Source organism: Macaca mulatta, chromosome 7, assembly GCF_049350105.2.
Source record: "Macaca mulatta isolate MMU2019108-1 chromosome 7, T2T-MMU8v2.0, whole genome shotgun sequence".
NCBI lineage: Eukaryota > Metazoa > Chordata > Mammalia > Primates > Cercopithecidae > Macaca > Macaca mulatta.
Genome location: NC_133412.1, coordinates 7,566,021 through 7,579,707, shown reverse-complemented (window position 1 = coordinate 7,579,707; position 13,687 = coordinate 7,566,021). Strand labels below are relative to the sequence as shown.

The window sequence follows — 13,687 nt, the reverse complement described above, 5'->3', positions numbered from 1 at the left end:
ATGACTCAGCAGAGGCAGCCATAATCCTCCCAGGAACACCACTCCATTGACCTGGGAACCTCACCCCCACTCCCCACAGCAGCCGCAGCACAGCAAGACCCAACGGAGAGTCTGAGCTCAGACACGCCTAGCCCTGCCCCCAAATGATGGTCCTTCCCTATCTACTCTGGTAGCTGAGGACAAAGGGCATATAGTCGTGGGAGTTCTGGGGTCCCACCCACTGCTGGTCCCTCTCCATAACAGCACAGCCGATGCACTCTCGAAAGCGCTACCTCCTGGCAGGAGGCCAACCGGCACAAAAACAGAACATTAAACCACCCAAGCTAAGAACGCTGGCAGACTTCGTTTCATCTCCCTGCCACCTCCACTGGAACAGGTGCTGGGATCCATGGCTGAGAGACCCATAGATGGTTCACATCACAGGACTTTGTGCAGACAGCCCCCAGTGCCAGCCTGGAGCCGGGCAGACTTGCTGGATGGCTAGACCCAGAAGAGAGATAATAATCACTGCAGCTCAGCTCACAGGAAAGGGGGAGAGTACTACATCAAGGGAACACCCTGTGGGACAAAAGAATCTGAACAGCCTTCAGCTCTAGACCTTCCCTCTGACAGAGCCTACCAAATGAGAAGGAACCAGCAAATTAGCTCTGGTAATATTACAAAACAAAAGCAGACGTAGCTATTCTTATATCAGACAAAACAAACTTTAAAGCAACAGCAGTTAAAAGAGACACGGAGGAGGGACATTATATAATGCTTTTTTAAAAAGCCTTGTCCAACAGGAAAATATCACAATCCTAAACATATATGCACCCAACACTGGAGGTCCCAAATATATATAACAGTTACTAATAGACCTAAGAATGAGATAGACAGCAACACAATAATAGTGGGGAACTTCAACACTCCATCGACAGCACTATTCAGGTCATCAAGACGGAAAGCCAACAAAGAAACAATGGATTTAAACTATACCTTAGAACAAATGGACTTAACATATATACACAGAACATTTCATCCAAGAACTGTAGAATACACATTCTATTCAACAGCGAAAGGAACTTTCTCCAAAATAGACCATAGGATAGGCCACAAAACAAGCCTCAATAAATTTAAGAAAAATGAAATTTTATACATATATATATATATATATATTTTTTTTTTTTGAGACAGAGTCTCACTCTGTTGCCCAGGCTGAAGTGCAGTGGCGCGATCTCAGCTCACTGCAAGCTCCATCTTCCAGGTTCACATCATTCTCCTGCCTCAGCCTCCCGAGCAGCTGGGACTACAGGGGCCCGCCACCATGCCCAGCTAATTTTTTATATTTTTAGTAGAGACAGGGTTTCACCGTGTTAGCCAGGATGGTCTCGATCTCTTGACCTCATGATCTGCCCGCCTCGGCCTCCCAAAGTGCTGGGATTACAGGCATGAGCCACCACGCCCGACCAGAAAAATGAAATTAAGTACTCTGTCAGACTACAGTGGAATCAAACTGGAAATCAACTCCAAAAGGAACCTTCAAAACCATGCAAATACATGGAAATTAAGTAACCTACTCCTAAATGATCATTGGGTCAAAAATGAAATCAAGATGGAAATTAAAAAATTCTTCAAGCTGAATGACAATAATGACACAACCAATCAAAAATTCTGGGATACAGCAGAGGTGCTAAGAGGAAAGTTCATAGCCCTATACGCCTGCATCAAAAAGACTGAAAGAGCACACACTGACACTCTCAGGTCACACCTCAAGGAACTAGAGAAACAAGAACAAACCAAACCCAAACCCAGGAGGAGAAAGGAAATAACCAAGATCAGAGCAGAACTAAATGAAATTGAAACAAACAAAAAAATACAAAAGATAAATGAAACAAAAAGCTAGTTCTTTGAAAAGATAAATAAAATTGATAGACCATAAGTAAGATTAACCAAGAAGAGAGAAAATCCAAATAACCTCATTAAGAAACGAAACGGGAGATATTACAACTGACACCACAGAAATACAAATGATCATTGAAGGCTACTCACTACTCCTCTTCAACATAGTATTGGAAGTCCTAGCCAGGGCAATCAGATAAGAGAAATAAATAAAAGGCATCCAAATCTGGGATGAGGACATCAAACTGTCACTGCTGGCTGATGATATGGTTGTTTACCTTGAAAACCCTGAAGACTCCTCCAAAAAGCTCCTAGAACTGCTAAAAGAATACACCAGTTTCTGGATACAAGATTAATGTAAACAAATTGGTAACTCTTCTATATACCAAGAGCGACCAAGCGGATAATCAAATTAAGAACTCAACCCCTTTTACAATAGCTGCAAACAAATAAAATACCTAGGAATATACCTAACCAAGGAGGAGAAAGACCTCCACAAGGAAAACTACAGAACCCTGGTGAAATAAATCATAGATAACACAAACAAATGGAAACATGTCCCATGCTCATGGATAGGTAGAATCAATATTGAGAAAATGACCACACTGCAAAAAGCAATCTACAAATTCAACACAATCCCCATCAAAATACCATTGTCATTCTTCACAGAATTAGAAAAAACAATTCTAAAATTCATATGGAACCAAAAAAGAGCCCATGTAGCCAAAGCAAGACTAAGCAAAAAGAAAAAATTTGGAGGCATCACACTACCTGATTTCAAACTACACTATAAGGCCATAGTCACCAAAACAGCCCGGTACTGGTATAAAAATAGGCACATAGACCAATGGAACAGAATAGGGTACCAAGTAATAAGCCCAAATACTTACAGCCAACTGATCTTCGACAAAGCAAACAAAAACAAAAAGTGGAGAAAGGACATCCTTTTCAACAAATGGTGCTGGGATAACTGGCCAGCCACATGTAAGAGAATGAAATGCAATACTCATCTCTCATCTTTTACAAAAATCAACTCAAGAAGGATTAATGCCTTATATCTAAGACCTGAAACTATGAAAACTCCAGAAGATAACATTGGAAAACCCCTTCTAGACATTGGCTTAGGTAAGGATTTATGAGCAAGAACCCAAAAGCAAATGCAATAAAAACAAAGATAAACAGCTGGGACTTAATTAAACTAAAGAGCTTTTGCATGGCAAAAGGAACAGCCAGAAGAGTAAACAGACAACCTACAGAGTGGGAGAAAATCTTCACAATCTATACATTTGACAAAGGACTAATATCCAGAATCTAGAACCCAAACTCAAACAAATCAACAAGAAAAAAACAAACAATCCCATCAAAAAGTGGGCTAAGGATGAACAGACAATTCTCAAAAGAAGATACACAAATGGCCAACAAACATATGAAAAAATACCCAACATCATTCACGATCAGGGAAATGGAAATCAAAACCACAATGTGATACCACCTTACTCCTGCAAGAATGGCCATAATAAAAAAAAAAAATCAACAAACAGTAGGTGTTGGCATGGATGCAGTGATCAGGGAACACTTCTACACTGCTGGTGGGAATGTAAACTAGTGCAGCCACTATGGAAAACAGTATGGAGATTCCTTAAAGAACTAGAAGTAGAACTACCATTTGATCTAGCAATCCCAGTACTGGGTATCTACCTAGAGAGGAAAAGAAGTCATTATATGAAAAAGACACTTGTACATGCATGTTTGTGGCAGCACAATTCACAACTGCAAAATCATGGAACCAACCCAAATGTCCATCAATCAATGAGTAGGTAAAGAAACTGTGGTATATATATATGTATACACGATGGAATACTACTCAGCCATAAAAAGGAATGAATTAAAGGCATTCGCAGCAACCTGGATGAGATTGGAAACTATTATTCTAACTGAATTAACTCAGGAATGGAAAACCAAACATCGTATGTTCTCACTGATATGCAGGAGTTAAGCTCTGAGGACACAAAGGCATTGGAATTATACAATGGACTTGTGGACTTGGGGGAAGAATGGGAGGATGGCAAGGGATAAAAGACTACAAATAGGGTGCAGTGTGTTACTGCTCAGGTGATGGATGCACCAAAATCTCACAAATCACCACTAAAGAACTTACTCATGTAACCAAACACTACCTGTATCCCAATAACCTATGGAAAAATAGAAAAAAATAAAAGATAATGACAGAGAATTTTCTAAAATTAATGAAAGATATCAAGCCACAGACTGAGAATTCGTATGAACCCCAAGGAACATAAATAAAAGAAAAATACAAGTCTGCATGTTATAATAAAACTGCTGAAAACCTATGATAAAGAAAAATATTTTAGAAACAGTACAAGAAAAAAAACTGCTACCTTGACTTTTAAATGGAAATAATAAAGGCCAGAAGAAAATGGAACATCTTCAGAGGGCAAAAATAAGTAAATACCTACATAAATGCCATCCTATATCTTGTAAAATTATTCTTTAAAAGCAGATGCAAAATTAAAAAAAATTGCAGACACTTATCACCAGGGGACCACACTACAGAAAATACTAAAGGGTATTCTTTAGGTAGAAGGAAATAATCTCAGATTGAAGCTCAGAGCTGCAGGAAAAAATAAAGAACAACGGAAAATCGTTATAGCCTAAGTGGGTATTGACCCTATAGAAAATAAAGTTGCCAGGCCGGGCGCGGTGGCTCACGCCTGTAATCCCAGCACTTTGGGAGGCCGAGGCGGGCGGATCACAAGGTCAGGAGATCGAGACCACGGTGAAACCCCGTCTCTACTAAAAATACAAAAAATTAGCCGGGCGCGGTTGTGGGCGCCTGTAGTCCCAGCTACTCGGGAGGCTGAGGCAGGAGAATGGCGTGAACCCGGGAGGCGGAGCTTGCAGTGAGCCGAGATCGCGCCACTGCACTCCAGCCTGGGCGACAGAGCGAGACTCCGTCTCAAAAAAAAAAAAAAAAAAAAAAAAGAAAATAAAGTTGCCCTATGGAGTTTGAAAGAGAATCAAATTACAGGACAACATTAATACACAAGACAGGAGGGGCTAAATGGAGTTCAGAAGTACTAAGTTCCTTGAATTGTCCAAAGTATGGTATGAGTACTATTTTACCAGAAACTCTATATATAGTCAAGGATATAGATTGTAATCTCCATTGTAACTACCAAAGAATAGTAAAAGAATGTACCAGGAAGAAGCTAATAGAATAGAAAATTAATAAATACTCTGATTTATACAAAATTAGGCAGGAAAGATGAAAAAGGAAATGACAGGGCAAACAAAAGCAAATAATGAGATGTTAGATCTATAACCAACTAGATCAGTTATCACATCTAATGTAGGTAAACTAAAATGCTTCAAGTGAAAAACAGATGATCAGACTGGATTTTAAAAACCTTAATTTTACATTGCTTACATCTGAATTACAAACTGTCACAAAGGTTGAAAGTAGAATTATTTTAAAAATATATCATGCAAACACTAATCAAAAGAGCTAATGTAGAAACACCAATGTCAGACAAGTTGACATTAATGAAAATAAAACTTTAATAACTATAGAACAAAGTTTATAATGATAAAATATCAGTCCAACAGGAAGCTACATCAAGACTATTCTTTTTTTTTTTTTTTTTTTTTTTTTTTGAGACAGAGTCTTGCTCTGTCACCCAGTCTGGAGTGCAGTGGCGCGATCTCAGCTCACTGCAAGCTCCGCCTCCCGGGTTCACACCATTCTCGTGCCTCAGCCTCCCGAGTAGCTGGGACTACAGGCGCCCACCACCACGCCCAGCTAATTTTTTGAATTTTTAGTAGAGATGGGGTTTCACCGTGTCAGCCAGGATGGTCTTGATCTCCTGACCTCGTGATCCACCCGCCTCGGCCTCCCAAAGTGCTGGGGTTACAGGCGTGAGCCACCGCGCCCCGCCACTCAAGACTATTCTTAACTTCAAATTATATAAAGGAAAACTGGACAGAAAATAAAGAGAAATATACGAGTCCACAATCATAGTTGGAGGTTTTAACAAAGTGCTTTCAGGAGCTGATAGAATAAGCAGACAAAAATAATCAGTATGGATTTAAATCACAGGAAAAATATGATCCAATTAACATATACAGATCACTGCACCAAGAATCACAAAATCCACAAAATTTATTTCTTTGTGAACATGGAACGTTTACCAAAACTGATCATATGCTAGGCCATAAGGCAAGTACCAAATTTCGAAAGGCTGAAATCGTTCAGATCCTCCTCTGACCAACTGGAAGAGGACAGGGAATTGTAGGGGACTGGCTGTGCCACCATGCCCAGGTGACCTTCCAGGTACCAACAGAGACCCCACAGGCATAGGCTTGAACCGCGGTCTGAGTCTTGGCGGAACGCCTTGGGATCCTCCCGGCACAGGAGCAGACGGGAGCTCTGTCAGGTACTGCTCTGAGGACCTCTCTCCCTCACCTTGCTCTCTCCCCTGCAAGGCAGTCATGAGACAGCTCTGCTTGGCCTCACTGTTCTGATGAGGTGTGGGCCTTTCTTCTCCCACCCCCTCAGGATAGTAGACATGAATGAAAATAAAACTGTAATAAACAGGTGAAACGTCTTAGCTGCAGCACAGAACAGGCTCCTCAGCAATGGGGTCTTGCACAACTTATGCAACAGTCCATCCCTTTTGTTTCAGTGTCATGCCTTCTGGCATGTGGAACAAGGACCTGGGAGCTGGCACCTTGGCTACTCTCTCCTTCACTGTCTATGTGAGTAATAAACTGTCTGCATCTAAAACTGGCCTGTCGCATCCTTACTGGCTGAATCAGGCAGACCTTGCCCTTGCCTTGTCTGGTGTGTGTGCTTGACAGAAAGAGAAGTCAATAACAGAAAGAGAAGTGAAAACTCCTCATATGCTGAGGAATTAACTGGAAATGTATAACCATTTATATGTATGTGAAAAGAGGCTGGGCATCAATAATCTAAGTTGGGGGTTTGCAAATTATGACCCATGGGCCAGTTCACTCTGCCCCGTTTTTGTATAATGCATAAAATAAGAATAGCTTTTACATTTTATTTTTATCCATTTATTTGAGACAGAGTCTCACTCTGTTGCCCATGCTGGAGTGCAGTGGCGCGATCTTGGCTCACTGAAACCTCCACCTCCCGGACTCAAGCGATTCTCCTGCCTCAGCCTCCCGAGTAGCTGTGATTACAGACACCCGCCACTGAGCCCAGCTAACTTTTATATTTTTAGTAGAGACGGGGTTTCACCTTGTTGGCCAGGCTGGTCTTGAACTCCTGACCTCAGGTGATCTGCCCACCTCAGCCTTCCAAAGTGCTGGGATTATAGGTGTGAGCTACCGTGCCTGGCCAGCTTTTACATTTTAAATTTAAAAGAAAGAATATGTGACAGGAAGCATGTGCAGCTTGCAAAGCCCAAAGTACTTACTATCTGTCCTGTCACGGAAAACAGTTTGCCAACCCCTGATCTGAGTACTGATCTCAAACAGTTTTAAGAAATAGCAAATTTAACCAACAAATAAAGAAGGAAAAAAGGAAACAACAAGACCAAGAAAAGAACTCACAAATGCTGAGAGGGTAGATCTACAACCAAATATATCAAACATTTATGAAGATAACATCAGATTTTAATGGAACAGATGACAAACGACAAAGAGAATCAACAAAGCCAAAAGATGGTTCTTTGGAAAGACTTAGAATAATCGATAACTCGGCCAAGTGCAGTGGCTCATGCCTGTAATCCCAGCACTTTGGGAGGCCGAGGTGGGCGGATCACGAGGTCAAGAGATCGAGACCATCCTGACCAAGATGGGTGAAACCCCATCTCTACTAAAAATAGAAAAATTAGCTGGGCGTGGTGGTAGGCGCCTGTAGTCCCAGCTACTTGGGAGGCTGAGGCAGAAGAATCGCTTGAACCCAGGAGGCGGAAGTTGCAGTGAGCCCAGATCATGCCACTGCATTGCAGCCTGGTGACAGATTGAGACTCTGTCTCAAAAAAAAAAAAAAAGAAAAGAGAGAGAAAAAAAGAATAATCAATAACTCTGGCAAGACTTATATGCATTTATATCTATGTGTCTACGTGCAAAAGAAGGCAGACACACAGGAATATATACTGCATGATTCCATGTATACAAATCCTAAGCACAGGAAAGCCTAACCCAAGGTGTTAGCAGCCATGACTGTAGTTGTGGTTACCTTTGGGGAGAAAGAAGTTGTTGTGATAGGAAGAGGGAAGCAAAGAGATTTCTGGCTGCTGATAGTCATAGTTTGATTTGATTTCAATGATATCTGCACTGATGCTATACTTTCTAAGAATTCATTAAGTTACACAGTGATGTTGTAATTTCTAGAGGTATGCAATACTTCAATAAGAAACTGAAATATTTTGACTTTGTCTTGTTGGCTTTGCTTTGTAATAGGTTTTGCAGTGTCAGTGTAAGGTGGCTACGAGGAATATATTTGATGTTAAAAAGCTGTTACTTTATAACAAAACATAAACAAGCAGGAACTGAGCACATGGACATGTAGTTTTATACATTTGCACCATTTAGATTAGTCTAACCATTATGATTCAGTCTTAGTACAAATTTAACATTAAATTAAAATCAGTGGTGCTTCTTCTTAGAGGTCTGATTACAATCAGAAAAATAATTCCTGCTGAAAGCTGCAAGACTGCAATGTAAGCATTAATATTTCACAACAAACCATGGAGAATACTATCCAAGGAGTCACCATGACTAGTTAGGTAGAGGACACTTAGAAACAGAAGGAAGAAAACTTTCCAAATATCAGGAAACAAAAACAAAATGATGACAAAGCTGGCTTTTTCCAAGAGCTTCTCAGTGGTGTACTGGGTTGGCCCCAGAGAGACTCTGGCAAATCTAGTCTTCAAAAGTAAAATGAGAGAAAATGACCATTGATGAAGGGCATAAAACTGCATTTTGTATGGAAATATTCATAACTGTCCTCTGTTCAGGCCCTATTATGTTCCATTTCAGTGTTGTGGATACCTTGTTTCATTCATTCACACCACCATGTTACAACTGCATGACCGCAGCAGGCCAGAGAAGGGTGGTAAGTCAGGCTCAGGATGTTCTGACTGGCTTCAGCAGACTTCACAGAAACACATGGGCTCCCTGCTGCTCCTATGGATCCTGACTACAATCTGCCTCCCCGAGGCGGCTGCTTCTACTGTCTCCCCGCAGGGTGGCCAGCCTCCAATATAGCCCCCAAGGATCCCTCTGTGTGGCCCCCTCCACTTTATACTAGGGTTAGTCTGTATGACCGATGGATGATAGCCTATGTGATGGGATGTCACTTCTGAGATTACTCCATGATAGGCTGTGGCTTCCACTGGAAGCTCTTTCTCTCTCTCTGATCACTCACTCTGAGGGAAGTCAACTGATTACTTATGAGGTTGCCCAGGTAGCCAAGGAAGAGGCTGTGGTGAGGCTCTGAGGTCTCCTGCTGACAGCCAGTGAAGAACTGAGGCCACCAGCAGCCCCGCGAGTGGGGCTGGAAGAAGGTCCTGCAGTCCCAGCTGGACTGTAACCTTGAGAAGGACGCCACACTTGGACTTATGATCCTCAGAAATGGTGTAAGAAATACATGATGGTTGTCTTAGGCTGCTAAATTTTGGGATGATTTTGTGTGCGGCAATAAGAGACTTTGACTAAACATTCTTGATTTAAAAAAAAAAAAAAAGCGCTGCAATGGAATGACATACAAATGCACCAGAATGGCTACAGTTAAAAAGCTGACAACACTAAAGTCAAAGATGATGGAGCAACCAGGACTCTCGTATGTTGTTACAGTGGGAGTATAAAACAATATAAACACAGTTGAAAAGGTCTAGCAGTTTCTGTAAAACTCAACATACACCTGCTTATGACTCGGCTACATCTACCTGGGATCCAGAGTTCACTCATAGGTGTTTACCCAAGAAAAACAAAGCCACATCTCCATAAAAAGACTTTTACAGAAATGTATGTAGTAGCTTTACTGATAGTAGCTAAACCTAGAAACTACTCAGATGCCCATCAAATATTGATGGATAAAAACAAACAAACAAACAAACAACAACAACAACAAAACACTGTGGTATAGCCACACAATGAAACACTACTTAGCACACTTCATTCTTTCTTCAAAAGAAATGAACTGCTAATATACTCCACATAGATGAATTTCAGAAACGTGCTTGGTGGAAAAACCAGACACAAACAGTGCACACTGTACACTTTCATTCACACGAGGTTACGGAACAAGCAAAACCAACCTAGGAATGCAAAAAAAAAAAAAAAAAAAAAAAATTTTTGAGAACAATGGTTGCTTGGGGTGGGCTGAGGTGGAGAGGGATTTTGACTAAGAAAAGAAGTGAGGAAACTTTTCGAAAGGAAGGTAGTGTTTAATTTTTTTTATTACAGTTTCGGACACAAGGTGTGTCTATTTGTCAAAACCTATTAATGGCATACATAAAGGCTTGTGTATTTCATTGCACATATATTTTACCATAAAGAAGAACCAAAAACACATATTACACTCCAGTTAATAATAGCCAGGCAGAAACATTTAAGGTGAAATGTAAGCTACATATCTGCAACTTATTTTGAAATACATAAAAAATTAGATGAATTGATGGATTCATGGAAGAATGGATAGATGGATAGGTACATATACGTGATAAAGAAAGTAGGGTAAAATGTTAATTGTAGAATCTAGGTGGTGGGTACATGGTGTTCACTGAGCAATGATTTCATCTTCTCTGCATGTTTGAAACATTTAGTAGTATACTAGTGGGGAAAATATTTGAGAGCGGTGAGTTCTGTGCGCATGGAACTATCTGTAACTTGGAGGAGCTAGAAAAATCCATTTGAACAATGTGTTAATGGACTCAGATAATCAGAATATAATTTTGTTTGAGGCAGGATCTCACTGTGTTGCCCAAGCTGGATTGCAGCGGTGCAATCAGAGCTCACTGCAGCCTTGACCTCCTGGGTTCAAATGATTCTCCTGCCTCAGCTTCCTCAGTAGCCAGGACTACAGGTGTGTACCACCACACCTGGCTAATTTTTGTATTTTTAGTAAAGACAGGGTCTTGCTATATTGCCTAGGCTGGGCTCCAACTCCTCGCCTCACGTGATTCTCTGCCTTGGCCTCCCAAAGTGCTGGAATTACAGGTGTTAGCCCTGCAGCTGGCCTGTATTTGTTTTAAAGCAATTTTGATCTCTATCTTGGAGGGAGATCCAGTTCATTAGAGATAATTCCTGTGGATGCCTCTTCAGCTTCTACATTAGCTATTCATTTCTCACCTTAGACCCTTCAGATGATCCTCTGCAGTGAATTCTTATAATGATATGCTTTCTTGGTACCTATTTTGAATATATGTTGGACTTTCTCATACCAAAAGCAGGGCTTAATCACCCTTGAAAGTTTCCAGGTCTCCACCTCTTCCCAGGCCCTCAAAATGGTCGATCCAGAGATGTGCCTTATACAGCTGCCTCTCGGTGACCATGTCCCTAAGGGACAGCTAGATGCAACCTACTTGACCCACCCTGCAGACGCTCACACCTTACATGGACTGCCCACATATGCTGCAATGATCACCCCTCGCTCACAGCATGGCCTCCTGTAACTTGCGCCTACCTGCTCTAACCCGACAAATTACAACTGCTTATGGGGAACCTGCTGGGGTGATGGCCTGGACCCCATAAAGGCTTCAGCCCTCAGGGCCCACACTCCATCTCTCTTGCTCCCCACCCGCTGGTGAGCACACAGGTCCTGACAGCTCCCCCCGTCGAGCGTGCTGCCCTCTTCTCCCGAGGAACTCACGCTTCTGGTATTTCATACATTTTGTTGAGTGGCCTCCTCTGTGTCTCACTCAACCGACACACCTGGACCTAACTTCTTTCCAAATTCAGAAGTGTCCCAGAGAGTGGCTATCTTGGTAGGCTAAATAAATAACTACACCGGACACAGACCGGAGACTTAAGGGCATCTGACAGGGTAAACAAGTCTCCCGTGAGAGACCAAGGCCCAGGCCAGACACGGGGATTCTGCCATCTGCCAGGATAAAGAAGTAGCCCGTGAAGGCACATTGTCAACATGCATAGCCACCTCCCTGGAGCCCCGTCAGGGCAGGGCTGGAGTTCACAGCCACTCTCCAGAGACAGGGAAACCCCAAAGCAAATTGAAAAGAGAAAAACGCAACCCCCTCTCTCTGCCACCGCTGACAAAGCCAGTCTATGGCAGTTTCCACACAGCACGCAAACCAGCCATGACCCCGCGTCGGGTCTTCCTCGGCGTCTCCTCTTCCATGACGTTTCCCTACACGCGCTCTTCCCAGGGCACCTGGACCTCCTCCCTGCCTTTCCACAGCATGCATGTTCCTGCCATCATGCCATAGCACGCGCTGTGTGTGCTGCCGGGATGTTCTCCACCCGCCTCCACCCGCCAGGCCACTGTCTGTCAAGGCCCTCCTTCACCGAGCTCCGTGCATGCTCATGGCGGAGTTCCCTCCTCATTCCTCCAGGCCTCCCTTCCTACAGGCTTCTCCCGCACAGTGCCCATCTGCGCTGTATACAGCAGGCGATGCTCCTGCATGTCTGCACCAGGGAATGAGTGCCCTGAGGACAGCAGTGGAGTCCTGTTCCCCTGTGCTCCCCAGAGCAGGGCCTCCCCACACAGAAACCACCCAAGGATTCCCCAATGTCCCGGCCCCTGTCTGGGGCTGTTTTTTCCTGAAGGTTTCCATCGGGCTCTGAGTGAAACCTTTAACCAAAGGGAGTGTGAGGCAGGACAAAGGGACAGCAAGCTTTCCTCAAGGTCGGGACCCCGGAGACGCAGACAGGACTCTTCCCACGTTCTGGGACCTGCCTCTGGCACCCAGCCATTCCCAGCCTCACTGGATGTGACAGGAAGGAAATCACCTCTCACTTCAGTTCCACCTTAAACTCCAAAGACACTGTCAGCAAGTCCTAGGTCCTTAGTGGTTCTTGGTTTCTGCCTTCTAAAGCGAGGGGTTTGAGCCCCTCCAAGTCTGTGACCAAAGTTTTTAAGCCACAGGCATAGCTCCATTGGTAGTCCTTCTTGGCAAGTTTTGACCCACCGCTAGTCTTTCCCTATCTAGAAAGACTATCCTTTGTTTTGACCCCAAGTAGCCCCCATTTCCTCTGAGAAAAACCTGGTACTAAATACAGCACTACCTTGGTGCTCCTGGGACCTACAGGCCACCTTGCTCACTGCCCTCAATTTTACAGATGAGAAAACAGAGAGCAAGAAGATCAAGAAACTTGTTGACGACTGCACAGTAAATTAGTAAGGCTTGGGCTAGCGGAGCAAATAATATTTCCTGCCTGAAAACACAAAGACCTCCCATCCAAACATCCTTCCCAGCAGCCCATGGAAGCAGGCGGGGAGAGATGTGGGGGCGGAGAGCCCTGACACTGCCTTGCTGCTGCACTGAGGATGGCGCCTGGTGCTTCCGGGGAGGTTGTGTGAAGGCGCTGACTCCAACCCCGTGTAGAAAGCAGACAGTGGGCATGTACTACAACTCTCTGATTCAACATAAAAGAATGTAAATGATAAAATTCTAAGATGCCTAAGTGGGTTTGAAAAAGTCGACGTAACTGGAGGTTAAATGTGACATGTGAGACCCGGAAGTCAGTGAAGATCTGAAAACTGTCTTGTTAATTCACTTCAGGCTGCCCAGTTCCTGCAGGGACAGCTGTGGCTGCAAACAGGGGCTATGTGGGAAAGGCACTCCCTGCACTGCCACCT

At 43.2% G+C, this 13,687-nt stretch overlaps 1 protein-coding gene across 2 annotated transcripts in view; it reads right to left on the bottom strand.

Moving 5' to 3' along the window:
- The window catches only part of OTUD7A (OTU deubiquitinase 7A), a 374,444-nt gene that overhangs the window by 130,113 nt on the left and 230,644 nt on the right, over positions 1-13,687 (bottom strand). The gene's annotated exons all lie outside the window — the stretch shown is intronic.